Genomic DNA, 15,536 nt, shown 5'->3' on the forward strand with positions numbered 1-15,536 from the left:
ATAAAAATACATTATATGTTTATAAAAAAAAAATTGGAGGGGGAGGCGAACCATAAGAGACTATGGACTCTGAAAAACAACCTGAGGGTTTTGAAGGGTCGGGGTGGGAGGTTGGGGGATCAGGTGGTGGGTAATAGGGAGAGCACGTATTGCATGGAGCACTGGGTGTTGTGCAAAAACAATGAATACTCTCATGCTGAATAAATAAATAAATTTAAAAAAATTAAAAAAATATAGTATAAAAGTGATAGAAGCATTCTCATTTTCTATTTTCTGGAAAAGATGCGTAAAACTCGTGCCAATTCTCTAAGTATTTGATAGTATTTACCAGTGAAACTCAGTTGGGCTTGGAGATATTTTGGGGGAAGCTATTAAATATAAATTAAATTTCTGTTATGATTATAGAATATTCAAACTGACCATTTCATCTTGGTTACATTGTTGTGGTCTGTTTTTAAGGAATTCCTCCATTTCTTCAAAGGTAATTTACGATCATAAAGTTGTTTATAGTATTCCTTCATTTTATTTTTAATGGCTTCCAGATTTCTTGTGACATTCTTCTCTCCCTCTCAGATATGGATAATTTGTACCTTTTATTTTTGTCAGTCTTAGAAGTTGCTATGGACTAAATGGTTGCTCTATTACTGTCCAATTCCTATGTTAGAACATAACTTCTCAGGTGATATTATTAGAGGGTGAGGTTTTGGGGAGGTGTTTAAGCCATGAGGAAAGGGACTTCATGAATGGGATTAGTGCCCTTGTAAAAGAGATCTGACAGAGCTCCCTATGGCCTTCAGCCATGTGTGGTTGCAAATCTGTGACTGAGAAGAGGACTCTCAGCTGACCACATGGACACTCTGATCACAAACTTCCAGACTCTAGAACCATGAGATGTGAGTTAATGTTCTTTTTAAGTCACCAGAGCTGTGATATTCTGTTATAGCAACCTGAAGACAGAGATTTATCAATTTTATTAGTTTCTCCCCCGAGAACTACTTTTTTTTTTTTTTTTTTTTTTTACTGATTTTCCCCATCAATTTTCAATTTTCATTTTCATTAAGTTCCCATTTCTTTACTTCTGCCTTACTTGGGGTTATTTTTTCTTATTTTTTCTATCTTGAGGTAGGAATGTATTGATGTGAGACCTCTTCTCTCTTCTAGTATGAGTGATTAGCAGTAAACATTTTCTTCTCAGCACATTTTAAATTCCCGAAATTTTTATAACTTGCATTTTCATTCAGTTCTATGTGTTTGTTTTAAATTACTTGAGACCGCCTCTTTGAGCTATAGATCATTAGAAGTGTGTTGTTTAATTGCCACCCATTTGGAGATTTTCTTATTGATTTATATTTTAATTCCATTGTGGTCATAGAATATAATCTGTACAATTTCAATTCTGTTAAATATTGTAAGGATATTGCCTACCTTGATAAATGTTCCACAGGCTCATGAAAAATGCACACTCTGCTACTGGGTGTTATTGGCTGAAGTCTTCTGGATATACCAGTTTGATGCTATTGGTTGATTGTGCTGTTTTTGTATATCCTCTTTGATTTCTAAATACTCATCTTATCAGTTGCTTATAAAGATATGTGGAAGATATCAATTATAATTTTGGATTTTCCTATATCTTCTTTTAGGCTGTGGGTTTTTCTCTTCTTATTTTGAAGGTTTTTTGGGGGGGATGGGTGGGTACACACTGAGGATGGTTATATTTTCCTAGTAGTACTATCTCTAGGTAAAGGAGAGAGTCTCAGACTATGGGGACAAAAAGGCTTCCTAGGCCAGAATGTTTATAGTGACATGATTTCCCCTCATAGTCCTGCCAGGCCACCCAGGTGTCTCTTAGTATTTGCATGTGGATGTGTGTGTGTATGAGTATGTAGGGTGGGAAAAGACTCATCTCAGTCTAATGAGTAAGGAAATCACTTCCCCTGGCTATTTTTACCATCATTTGGGATCATTATCAATCCCTGTTGCTGATGCTGCTGATGGAAGGGACTCTTGCTCAGTCTAGGAGAAGAATGAATCTACCTGAGCTGCCTGCTGTTCTCAAGTTGGGAGTGGGAAAATATTTGCCCCAGGTGGTCTTCTTCTGTTAGACAGGAGTCAAAAGACCCACTACAATGGTGGTGTTTCTCCAGTCCTGGAATCACTAATCTTTGCTTATCTTTCTTTCTGTTGCTTGTGACAATATTTCCCATGTTTATAAGTTTTCATTTAGTTGGGAGAATTAGGGAGAGACAGACCTATGCCATCCCACCTGGACCAGAAATCACTTCTTGTAAACTAAACTGAGGATCCTCAAAGAGCTACAACTGCTAGTAGGATCCTTAAAAGTGAAAGTAATCCCTATATTACATATTAGTGTTAAGAGTACATGAAATAGTACTTCAAATGGTACCTTTCATTATCATAATTATGATTTTGTTATAATCATTGTCATATTATTTTATCATTATTATTATTAATATATTATCAAATATGTCTGAAATAATCAGAGTTCTAGACCTTTTGACATAAGGTAATTATAAAACATTAGTATTTTATTTAGGTATATACTAAGAGTCTAATTTGATGGTAACACACCAGGGACACAGAACATCATTTAATACTCATTTTAATTATTGGTTTTGACCAAGATCAAAAGTAGCAGTAGCAATTAATTAAAATATTTGAAATTTATAAAATTTTAAAAGATATTTAACAACTTAGAGAAAATGTGTTCTTAAAAATAATTTTAAAAAATCGATACTACAATATTAGTTTAATTTACCTAATTAAACAAAATTGAATAATGAACAAAAGCTATCATTCAAATCTTGAGTTGACATTTATTATATTCACATAAATTTTCATTGAAGAAATCTTTGTTGGAAAGATTGAAAATTGTATGTATAAAAATTGAGAACTTTCTTTCTGTGACCTCAAGAAGATATTAGTCAATGTAAATAGGTTAAAAATGGCCCAATAGTAGATTTTAGGGGAAAAATAATCCTTGTTAAAGATTAATACCTTGAAACATTCAGTGATGGAACAAGATGTCCTGAATATAGGGTTTGGGAAAAAAAAAATTGAAATGGGTACAGCTGTGTATAAGCCATTTATAAGTATTTGAGGGTAGGAACAGTTTTGTGACAATGAAAGATGAGAAAGAGGAGATCCCTGGAACAGACCAGGAAGGTGAAATTCATAGAGAAGGTGACCAGTTAGATATTTCTTTTTTTTTTTAAGATTTATTTTATTTTATGTATTTTATTTTACAGAGATCACAAGTAGGCAGAGAGGCAGGTAGAGAGAGAGAGGGAGAAGCAGGCAGGCTTCCTGCTGAGCAGAGAGCCCAATGCAGGGCTCCATTCCAGGACTCTGGGATCATGACCTGAGCTGAAGGCAGAGGCTTTAACCCACTGAGCCATCAAGGTGCCCCCAGTGAGATATTTCTGCTTTAGGTTGTCAGAGGTGATGTGATATGAATCTGTTACTTTGTCCTAGTCCATCAGTGAAAATTTACTTGAAATGTATCTATTTGGGGAAAATAAAAGAATTAGTAGAGTGTTTAGCCAGTGGTGATAACATTCGGATGGTATATGTGAAATATTGAAATGATGCCCCCCACACACAAAAGAATTATGTTTTGAAAGCAAATAAAGAATTCCTTGTTAAAATGAACAATATACTAGGTCTTCTATTATACATCATTTGGGAGTTTGAGTCATTTGTAGTTGACTCTAAATGTACAAATTCCTCTGCATGATATAGCAATATATGCTAACATGGAATTGGACTAAGGTTATTGGGACATGAAAAATGCTTCTAAGTTGCTTGGAAAAGCCAAATAAGTGTTCAGAGGTAATGCTTAAGCCGAATTTGAAAAAACAAACATGACTATCAGGTGGACAAGGGAAGAAAAAAATATTCCTGAAAGAGAGAACGATCTGAAAGAAGTTTAGAAGAACAAAGGAAATGGGTATAGGAAAAAAAGCAAGTCCTTGGCATCACTAGAGTATAAGAGAAGTATGGAAACAAATGGAATGTTGGAGCTTGGCTGAAAGCCGGGAGCTAAAGAAGGAAAGACTTTGAATGCCATGTTATGCATAGTACGAATAAACTATTTTATAGGCAGAAAAGAATTAGTGACAACTCAACATTTTTAAGATGGAAATGATACAATCAGTATTGACTATTAGAAAAATAATTCTTGTATATATACAGAGTATAACCAGGTAGAAGATAATACCAAAAAGAATGAGAATAAACTAGTACAAAAATTCCATTTAATTGAAGATGGAGATCTAAACCAAAAGAGATGAGAGATACAGTATAGAAATAACAGAAATTGGTAAGCTTAGAGATATTTTAGTGTATAAACGAAGAGAATAGAATCAAACTGACTATAGAAAGTCTGAGAGATGATGTTAGATACTGATGACTTTCACCAATTTCCAAAATACATAAGATGTTATGGGCTGGGGAGGTAGTATAAAAATACTGAATTCAGGACTTTTTGTCTCTTATTTCTACCTTACTCTTTTAAATAAGTCCTGAACCTTTCAAAATGGAAAATTAATTTTAAACTTATAAGTATGTTCCTATTACCTATTGTTAAAACTGTTTTTGCATAAATGAATAAACAAATAAAGAAACTTTTTTTTCCCAAAAAAAAAAAAAATACTGAATTCAGCTTGAAGATGCTATGGAATATAGAAACATTCAAGAGGTAATTGAACCAGAATAGGAGAGAAAGTTTTGTGTTAAAGAAAAAGAGAGGTAACTATTTCTCATGTGGTAGTTGAAGCTTAAAGTGTGCATGAGATAATTCAAATAAATCCATAAATTTAAAAGGACAGAAAGAAGAAGACCGAGCCATGTTACACATCAAGTACACTTAGAGACTAGTTGTATGAAAAGTTGACTGGACCAGATATTTAGGAGGGTCCAAGAAATAAGGGAATGAAGAAGAGGGGCATCTGGGTGGCTCACCATGATGTCTGCCTTCAGCTCAAGTCATGATCCCAGGGTCCTAGGATCAAGTCCTGCACTGGTCTCCCTGCTCTGGAAGGATTCTACTTCTCCCTCTCCCTCTGCCTGCTGCTCCCCCTGCTTGTGCACCCTCTCTCTCTGTGTCATATAAATAAATTATATATACATATGTGTGTGTGTGTGTGTGTGTGTGTGTGTGAAGCAAATATTTAATTAATGGTATTAGAAGCTGCATGAAGTCAGGCAAGAAAGGCCTGAAGTACACTCTGTATTTAGCACTTGAGAAGACATTGACAACTTTATTTAACAAGATGGGATCAGGTGGGAGACAAACCATAAAAGACTCTTAATCTCGGGGCGCCTGGATGGCTCAGTGGGTTAAATCCTCTGCCTTCAGCTCAGGTCATGATCCCAGGGTCCTGGGATCGAGCCCCGCATTGGGCTCTCTGCTCAGCAGGGACCCTGCTTCCCTTCCTCTCTCTGCCTGCCTCTCTGCCTACTTGTGATCTCTGTCTGTCAAATGAATAAATAAAAAAATCTTAAAAAAAAAAAAAGACTCTTAATCTCACAAAACAAACTGAGGGTTGCTGGAGGGTGGGGTGGAAGGATAGGGTGGTTGGGTTATGGACATTGGGGAGGGTATGTGCTATGGTGAGTGCTGTGAAATGTGTAAGCCTGATGATTCACAGACTTGTACCCCTGGGGCAAATAATACATTTTATGTTAATAAAATAATTTAGATAATCAAATTATTTAATTTAAAAAAGTAAAATACTTTCAGTGAACAGTGAGAACACATTCTATATTGCAGTATGTTGAGGCATCAGTGCACAGTTAGACAGCAATGACAGTGATTAGTCTATTTCCTAAGGAGCTTGTCTGTGAGTAGGAGATAAATTTTTATTTCAAACATAGTAAGTGAAGAAAGATTTAGGGATTTTCTTTGTTGTTGCAAGATGAAAACAATTGGAAGTCAGTGTGTGTTTGAGGAGAGACAAGCAGAGACAGAGAGGCACAGAAAGAGACAGAGGGAAAGAGAAGAGAAAAGCAGGAAAGAGAAAAGAAGAGAAGAGAAGGTGAAGGTAATGTGGGAAATAAAGGCATAAGAAATATTATTAAATTTCCTATTTGCCCATTGACAAGTCCTTGAAACAGGCAAAGTGACATTCCTCTAGGGACTCAGATGCTTTCATGTTAATACATTGTTAAGAGCAGAAGCAATCGGGGCGCCTGGGTGGCTCAGTGGTTTAGGCCACTGCCTTCGGCTCAGGTCATGATCTCAGGGTCCTGGGATCGAGTCCCGCATCGGGCTCTCTGCTCAGCAGGGAGCCTGCTTCCCTCTCACTCTCTCTGCTTGCCTCTCTGCCTACTTGTGATCTCTCTCTGTCAAATAAATAAATAAAATCTTAAAAAAAAAATAAAATATTAAAAAAAAAAAAAGAGCAGAAGCAATCTTAGCCCAACCCCTAGGACCCTGTAAATCTACTTTAACGTATAAAAATTCCTTTGGAAACTTCTTTTATCTCTACTTCCCAAGACACATGTTGGCAATCATCCTCCAAGCATATGACCCACTCATTTACATCCAAAAGGGTCTCATGACTGAGGGTTTACTAAACAGTAATCAATGACTTTCTCCAACAATAGGTAGCCCCTCAGGATCCCCTAAACCTTGTTTCCAAAATTCCTGGGAGGCTTATATTATCCCCAACTAGCTCTCAACTTGAAAGTATAGACATGGGATGAATATGCTAGCGAGATAGAAGAACAAAGGGTCTAGAGCTAGCTATGTAGAAAGTATGGGCAGGGGATAAACCATGAACTTTCAATGAGTAAACAGTCTTGAAAACAACTATGATTTCAATAGATATAGTTGTCTGAACAACGCAGGTAGAAAGGAAAGAGATTAAGTCTTAGACAAATCCCAAAGATAATCAGAATTTTAGATGTTGTTTCTCGATACTGTCAGATACAATACTTGCTTTTTGTATCAGGCATATTGTTATGCTCCCTTTAGTACATAAACATGCAATAATAGTTCTAAAACCTACAACTTTGCATAAACTGAAACAAATTAGTAGAATGACCTAGATATAATATTAGAGAGACATAAACGGAATTTATAATGAACTATGTCTTTTAATATGTAAATTCTGAGACAGTTCTACACAAAGAAAACAGTAAGGAGTAATCAAGACTTTACTCTTCTTTGAATGATCATGGTGAACCAAGCATCTACAAATATAGACTGATACAGCTACATACCATCAGCAGTTCAAATGATACTAGCCACAAATAATATTGCCTTTTGTGACATGATTTTCCAAAATGGAGGAACAACTCTTGGTAAAGTTCTGAATTAAATATTTTTCCTCAAATTAAGACATAGTTTTATTTCTGGAGAATTCCACTTAAATTAAATCTATGAAAACAATATAATATACATATATATGTAAAACACTTGAATTCTATGATGAAGTTATTAAGTTTTTATGTATACTAGGCAGTTCATTTAAGAAGTATGCAGGACTATAGAAAATGCTTTGCTCTTGTAACACGATCCTTGTTTTGCAGTATGTCCAAATACCCCTGACCCACTGTTCTTAATAATGCTGATAGTCCAACATTCTAATTGTTACGATAAATAATTCCCAGCAATTTCCCAGAAGGCTCTATAGAGAGACTTCCAACCACTAATTTAAGGCTGAACAGAAGAATAGATCTTCTAAGGAATATTTCCCCCCCAAGGAGTTTTTTAAAGTGTGGGTCTTATTACTATTATTTTGATTTTGTGAGGGCAACACATCAAGAAATGATTGCCAGGGCGCCTGGGTGGCTCAGGGGTTAAGCCTCTGCCTTCAGCTCAGGTCATGATCTCAGGGTCCTGGGATCGAGTCCCACACCAGGCTCTCTGCTTGGCGGGGAGCCTGCTTCCTCCTCTCTCTCTCTCTGTTTGCCTCTCTGCCTACTTGTGATCTCTCTCTGTCAAATAAATAAATAAAATCTTTAAAAAAAAAAAAAGAAATGATTTCCATTGGAAAGGTAGTTTGTTACACAATTTCTAAGAGGAAGGGGCACTCCACACCTCAGCGGGCCATGCAGGAAAACACCAGGGTCAGTCAAGAGGCAAAGGGAGTGTGAGGAAACGTAAGCAAGAGTTTCTATTGTGGTTTCCATAGGAAGAAATAAATGAGTGAACGTGTTAGATTTGGGAATGATTAATTTAAATAGTTTCAGTGGACTCTGGAGTATTGACTCTCTTAAGTCTGGTATCTAGCCCTGTGATGATTAGGGTAAGGGAATATTGACCAGGAGTATAAGAGCCTGATGGAGGAGACGAGGGGCATATGAGCTCTAGATTGGTTAGTTTTCACTTGAAAGCCATGCTCTCTATGAGTCCTTTACTATCTCTATGAGTTGGCTAGCTTCAGAGAGGACACTCTCCCCAGAATCAGTAAGACTCCAGATATCAAAACATCATAATAAACAGACATGTTTGTACAAAAGAACAGCAAACAAAAACAGGAGAAATGGTTTCCTGGAAGCCAAAGACATTTCATTCAAGAAAGAGGAAAAGGTGAATTCTTCTACCTCAGCCACAGCAACTTCTTGCTAGAAGTGTCTCTAAAGGCAAGGGAAACAAAGGCAAAACTGAGCTATCAGAACTTCATTAAGATAAAAAGCTTTTGCACAGCAAAGGAAACAATCAACAAAACCAAAATACAACTGACAGAACAGGAGAAGATATTTGTAAATGACATATCAGATAAAGGGCTAGTATACAAAATCTATTAAAAAAACTTGTCAGACTCAACACCCACGGAACAAATAATCCAGTCAAGAAATGGGCAGAAGACATGAACAGATATTTCTCCAAAGAAGACATCCAAATGGCCAACAGACCCATGAGAAAGTGCTCATCATCACTCGGCATCAGCGAAATCAAAATCAAAACAACAATGAGATACCAGCTCACACCATTGAAAATGGCTAAAATGAACAAGTCAGAGAACAACAGATGTTTTGCGAGGATGTGGAGAAAGGGGAGCCCTCTTATTGTTCTGCTGGGAATGCAAGCTGGTGGAGCGACTCTGGAAAACAGTATGGAGGTTCCTCAAAAAGCTGAAAACAGAGCTACCCTTCAACCTAGCAATTACACTACTGGGTATTTACCCCAGATATATAAAGGTAATGATCTAAAAGGTCACATGCTCCCCAATGTTTATAACAGCAATACCCACAATATCCAAACTATGGAAAGAGCCCAGATGTCCATCAACAGATGAATGGATAAAGAAGATGTGGAGTGTGTGTGTGTGTGTGTGTGTGTGTGTGTTTGTGTGTATACACATATAAAATATACAATGGAATATTATGCAAACATCAAAAATTGAAATCTTGCCATTTGCAATGACATGGATAGAACTAGAGGGGATTATGCTAAGCAAAATAAGTCAATCAGAGAAAGACAATTATCATATGATCTCATTAATATGTGGAATTTAAGAAACAAGGCAGAGGATCATAGGGGAAGAGAGGGAAAAATGAACAAGATGAAACCAGAGAGGGAGACAAAGCGTAAGAAATTCTAAATCTCTATCCATTCATCTGTTGATGGACATCTAGGTTCTTTCCATAGTCTGGCTATTGTAGACATTGCTGCTATAAACATTCGGGTACACGTGCCCCTTCGGATCGCTATGTTTGTATCTTTAGGGTAAATACCCAGTAGTGCAATTGCTGGGTCATAGGGTAGTTCTATTTTCAACATTTTGAGGAACCTCCATGCTGTTTTCCAGAGTGGTTGCACCAGCTTGCATTCCCACCAACAGTGGAGGAGGGTTCCCCTTTCTCCACATCCTCTCCAGCATCTGTCATTTCCTGACTTGTTAATTTTAGCCATTCTGACTGGTGTGAGGTGATATCTCATTGTGGTTTTGATTTGTATTTCCCTGATGCCGAGTGACGTGGAGCACTTTTTCATGTGTCTGTTGGCCATCTGGATGTCTTCTTTGCAGAAATGTCTGTTCATGTCCTCTGCCCATTTCTTGATTGGATTGTTTGTTCTTTGGGTGTTGAGTTTGCTAAGTTCCTTATAGATTTTGGATACTAGCCCTTTATCTGATATGTCGTTTGCAAATATCTTCTCCCATTCTGTCAGTTGTCTTTTGGTTTTGTTAACTGTTTCCTTTGCTGTGCAAAAGCTTTTGATCTTGATGAAATCCCAATAGTTCATTTTTGCCCTTGCTTCCCTTGCCTTTGCCGTTGTTCCTAGGAAGATGTTGCTACGGCTGAGGTCGAAGAGGTTGCTGCCTGCATTCTCCTCAAGGATTTTGATGGATTCCTTTCTCACATTGAGGTCCTTCATCCATTTGGAGTCTATTTTCATGTGTGGTGTAAGGAAGTGGTCCAATTTCATTTTTCTGCATGTGGCTGTCCAATGTTCCCAGCACCATTTATTGAAGAGGCTGTCTTTTTTCCATTGGACATTCTTTCCTGCTTTGTCGAAGATTAGTTGACCATAGAGTTGAGGGTCGATTTCTGGGCTCTCTATTCTGTTCCACTGATCTATGTGTCTGTAAATCTCAGGGAAACACACTGAGGGTTGCTGGAGGGGAGGCAAGTGGGGGGATGGGGTAACTGGGTGATGGACATTGAGGAGGGTATGTGTTGTAATGAGCACTGGGTACTTTTTAAGACTAGTGAATCACAGACCTGTACCTCTAAAGCAAATAATACATTATATGTTAATTAATTGAATTTAAATTTAAAAAATAATAATAATAATAAAGGAAGAGGAAGATTTTGCTGTTAGATGTTGTTTCAGGGCAGTTATGATAAGGACTGATATAATAGTACTAAATTTAGCAACAGGCAGACAATTTTGAACTAATAAGATCAGTGTGAGTGGAATCACAGAGAGCATGTCTGATTTCTGAGGAAAAGCAAATGAGCAATAGAACATTGAGTATGGGCTCTTTTTTTTTTTTAAAGATTTTATTTATTTATTTGATAGACAGAGATCGCAACTAGTCAGAGAGGCAGGCAGGGAGAGAGAGGAGGAAGCAGGCTCCCTGCTGAGCAGAGAGCCCGATGTGGGGCTTGATCCCAGGACCCTGGGATCATGACCTGAGCGGAAGGCAGAGGCTTTAACCCACTGAGACACCCAGGCACCCCAAGTATGGGCTCTTCCAATTTGAGAATTTTAGCTGTGTCAGAAAGGGGAGAGACTATTAGGCAATAGGACCTACCATGTCTAAGATAGTTTTGCTAATTTGTTCACTACATTTTTTTTTTTATCTAAGCTTTTAGAAGACATATATGTATGCATGCATAAAAGCTCAAGGGAAAGAAGATGCTCATGGAGAGTGATAGGTTGAATACACATAGAGGAAATCAAAGAATTTCCTCTGATAATGTGGGAAGCAAGGAACGAAGAGCCCAGACAGAAAAGTGAACTTTTTGCAGCTTAAGGGGTATATGATTTTTTCTAATAGGAAATCAGGAAGAAAGATAAAATGAAGGTCCATTTAAATTTGAAACTTTAGGAACAGGAGGCTGAGGGAAATGTCTTCTGATGATTTCTGTTTTATTCTGATGTCTTTCTAAGATGTAGATGAACTTGTTTGATAAGAATAAGGTAGGAGAAAAAAAGATTTGGAATTTAAGAATTCAGAAAGTTGGAAATAGCCATGTGGAGATTTGGATAGAAAGCCAATTAGAGAAATAAATCCTTAAAAGGGTGAGGTGGGGGATTATCTAAAATGTGCAGTGGATATATTTAGATTTTATGTAAGCTTTTTCTGCCTCTTACGTGATAAAAATAAGTGTACTGAGAACATATGGTTCCAAAGGAAGCAGTGCATGAGAGTTTCTCATGATAACTTTGTGGAAAAGATTAAACAGTTCTACAGGAATGGCTGTGGGTAATGAAGAAGAATATAGGATAGAGCTGACAGGTATTTCGTCTGGATATATCTTAAAAACTGATAATATACATAACTGTTCATATCAAATGCAAAAGCTTAGAAACGTCTTTGAAACTGTGCATCATATATCCAAGCTTAAGGTTATTTTATATATGGGTTGATTATTTTAACAAGTTGTACCTTTCATGGGGAGTTGCTTTCATGCACTCTTAAAAAAGGAAGGAAAAGAACATCCAAACCAAATTTGCAATAGTCAAGATATGGCAAGTTTGATGATTTCCACACAAAACTGACCAAAGGATTGTGTTATGTTTGCAAAGGGCTTTAGTTTTACATGAAATTTAATAGAAACAGAGTTATCAACTTCCATTCTCAAGACTAAGACTTGCCTTTCCCAGATGTTCAAGTTGAAGATAGAGGAAATGAAACAACAGTGTTTAAAAAAAAAAAAAAAAAAGCATTACTACAGGGTTTTTGGAAAAACAAAAACAATAAACGATAGCTGATGCTTTTTCAGAGGTCATGGCCACTTGTTGAGAAACCGACTAAAAAGACTAAAAAGTAAATCCTGACTCTTTCCCAAGTAGAGTTTAGGAATTTCTAGCTGTTACAATTTGAATTCAACAATTATTTAGACACCAACTTGGCTCTATGGAGACACTAAGATGACAAGCCACAAAGAGGATAATTAGTAAGTTCTGGAGACAGCAAATTATGTATAACACACAGTGACCACTACAATTCAGCCTTATAACTGGAAGTGAGTGACCGGAAGTGAGTGACTGGAAACATGAACTCCAGAGTCAGAAATATCTGACTGATTTTACCTTCTTTAAACTGTGTGACTTAGGGTAAATTACTTGTACTTCCTAAATTTCTAGTTTCCTTTTCCCTAAAATAAGCAGGGCAACACTTCCTTCACCACGTACAGCACCAAAAAGTGAAGCAAGTGTTAAGGAAAATATTATGGTGTCCATTGCATATGAAGTATTACTATAAAGAAACTGAAGCAGCATAACTGAGTGTTGAAGACACGAATTCAGACTAAAGCCAGTGGGGTACAGAGAGAAAAACTGTCTCCTTCACTCATCCCACTCCCATCTAAGGCTAAGTACAAAATCTGAGTTACCTCAAAAAACTTCCATTCAATCAAAAACAATAAAAAAAAAAAAACTTCCATTTAAAAAATCAGTTTTAAAGTTGGTGTCAGCATCATCACATTGAAAAATAAATTCCCTGATGCAGGTCATCCCCCTGAGAGAGGCTTTCCATTTTGGGAGCTACATATATTAGATTTTGCTGTCAGAAAATCCCCCCACCTCCAAATATCTAAATTACATCAGCTATAATCTGATTTCTCTGAATTTATTTTAACAGCAACAAAAAACTATGTCCCCATCTTCAGTGCTTATATCACTACCATGACAAATACCAATAGAAAAAATAATAGTCTCTTGGATTTAGCTTCAAGCTTATAACACATCTCTTTGGGTTCATGACCTACTATGAAACTGGTGAATATAAATTCGTTCACAAATACTTCCATCACCTCAACAAAGCATCCTTTCCAAATGAAGCTGCCCAGGTGGAAAAAGCAAAATAGAAATATTTAACCTGAAATATTCCTTTCTAAACTTCCTTGACTATATCTGGAGCAACAATGTGCACACAACTTAATTAATGCTTGTGTAAAAACTAAGCACCAGTTTGCAATAAACCAGAATATCTCTTTCATATTGACCTATTTTCTCAGTCAATTTTAAGTAAAACACGTAAATTTTCTGAGTATAATGGGTCAAAATGAGAAAATGTGATTAACATTTGGTAAGCATTTTAATGGCCCTAAAACTATTCTAAAGACCACTTTGTCCATGGAAGCACTATTATCCCCATTTGACTACTGAAGGAATTCATCCAAGATCATATAGTTCTCAATGAAATAGCTGAGTCCTAGTCTGACTTAAACCTCAGACTCTCACTTCACCATGATATCTCACGATTAGATAAATTGAGAAACCTGTGTTTCAAAATTTATTTACTGGCCTTTAAGAAATGTAGTTGAGGTGTATATGAAGAATAAGAAGAAAAAATAAAGAGCTCACTCCACCTTCAAATTCTACCCTCATGTAATGCTTTGTCATTGAGCAGAACCAAATGCCTGTTGTCAGAACGAAAGACAAATGCCTTGCAACTAATAATACAAAAATTACTGTATTAGGTGGAGACGAATGTGTGTGTGTGTTGGGTGTATTTGTGTGTGTGTTATTTAATAAAAATAGCTAGCTGCATAAAACTATATGGTGATAATCTCATTGTTTTTTGAAAAATGTCTTATATATGAGCTGGTATACACATGGAAGAATTTGAAAGGTAGACACCGATGTTAATTATAACTCATCCACAGAACAAAATTTGAATTTTCTGTTTTAAACTTATACATTTCAGATACACTTAACTCACTTTTGCAATGGACACATATATATTATCATAATCAGTGACAAAAAATTTCCATACTGTATAATATGTTGACTTTAACCCTAAGAAGATTCCATGAGGGATCTATTAACATTTCAATTTTGCAATTATGAAAATGAGGATTCAGAAAGGTAGAATAATTTTCCCAAATTCACAGGGATATTAAATGACAGAGCTTTAATTTCAACCCAGATCACTTTTTCACTGTCTTCACTTGAACCATGTGAAGTCATATATTCCTCTATCAAATTTACTTATTGTTTCAAATTCAGGGCTAGTTTTTGGTAAGTATAAGTAGAGAGACTTACGATTTGCAGAAACAGGATAGGTTGATCTACATCAACCAAACCCTGTCTTAGCATATAGCCAATATATAAAATTGGTTTAATCGGGTATTTAGGCAGATATCAAATAAAAATGGGTTTTAAAAAACCTCCTAAATCCAAATTGTCTGAAAAAAAGTAACTTGTATTATTGAATTTAAGCTAAAATTAAAATGCCTTGGTCTTTTTGAGCAAGGATTTTTGTGGTTACAAAGAGAGAGTAGATATACATTAGTGTTCTAAGAGAAGGATCCAAAGAGGCATTGAAAACAATGGTAACCCACTCATTTCAAATAAGCAAGGAAGAAATGAATTATTCATTAAGTAATATTAGAGCAATTAGAAAGTCATTTGGAAAAAGTCACATCTATTTTAATTTTGTACAAAAATAATTTCAGATTGGCATATGATTTCAGCACAGAAAAAAGAAATCTTTAAAATACAAAAAGATGGGGCACCTGGGTGGCTCAGTGGGTTGAAGCCTCTGCTTTCTGCTTATGTCATGATCCCAGGGTCCTGGGATCGAGCCCCGCATTGGGCTCTCTGCTCAGCAGGGAGCCTGCTTCCTCCCCTCTCTCTCTGCCTGCCTCTCTGCCTACTTGTGATCTCTGCCTGTCAAGTAAATAAATAAAATCTTAAAAAAAAATAAAATACAAAAAGAACGCATGAGGGATTTGTTATTATTATATCAGAGTAGAGAATATTTTTTAAAATAAAAAGCTACATAAAAAGCTGTAAAAGATTAAAAATAGTAATGATTCTTCACATAAATATCACAAAGGTGAAAGATATAGAACAAAGAGGTAAAATTTTTTTACAATTAATATCA

This window comes from Meles meles, chromosome 4, assembly GCF_922984935.1.
Source record: "Meles meles chromosome 4, mMelMel3.1 paternal haplotype, whole genome shotgun sequence".
Lineage (NCBI taxonomy): Eukaryota > Metazoa > Chordata > Mammalia > Carnivora > Mustelidae > Meles > Meles meles.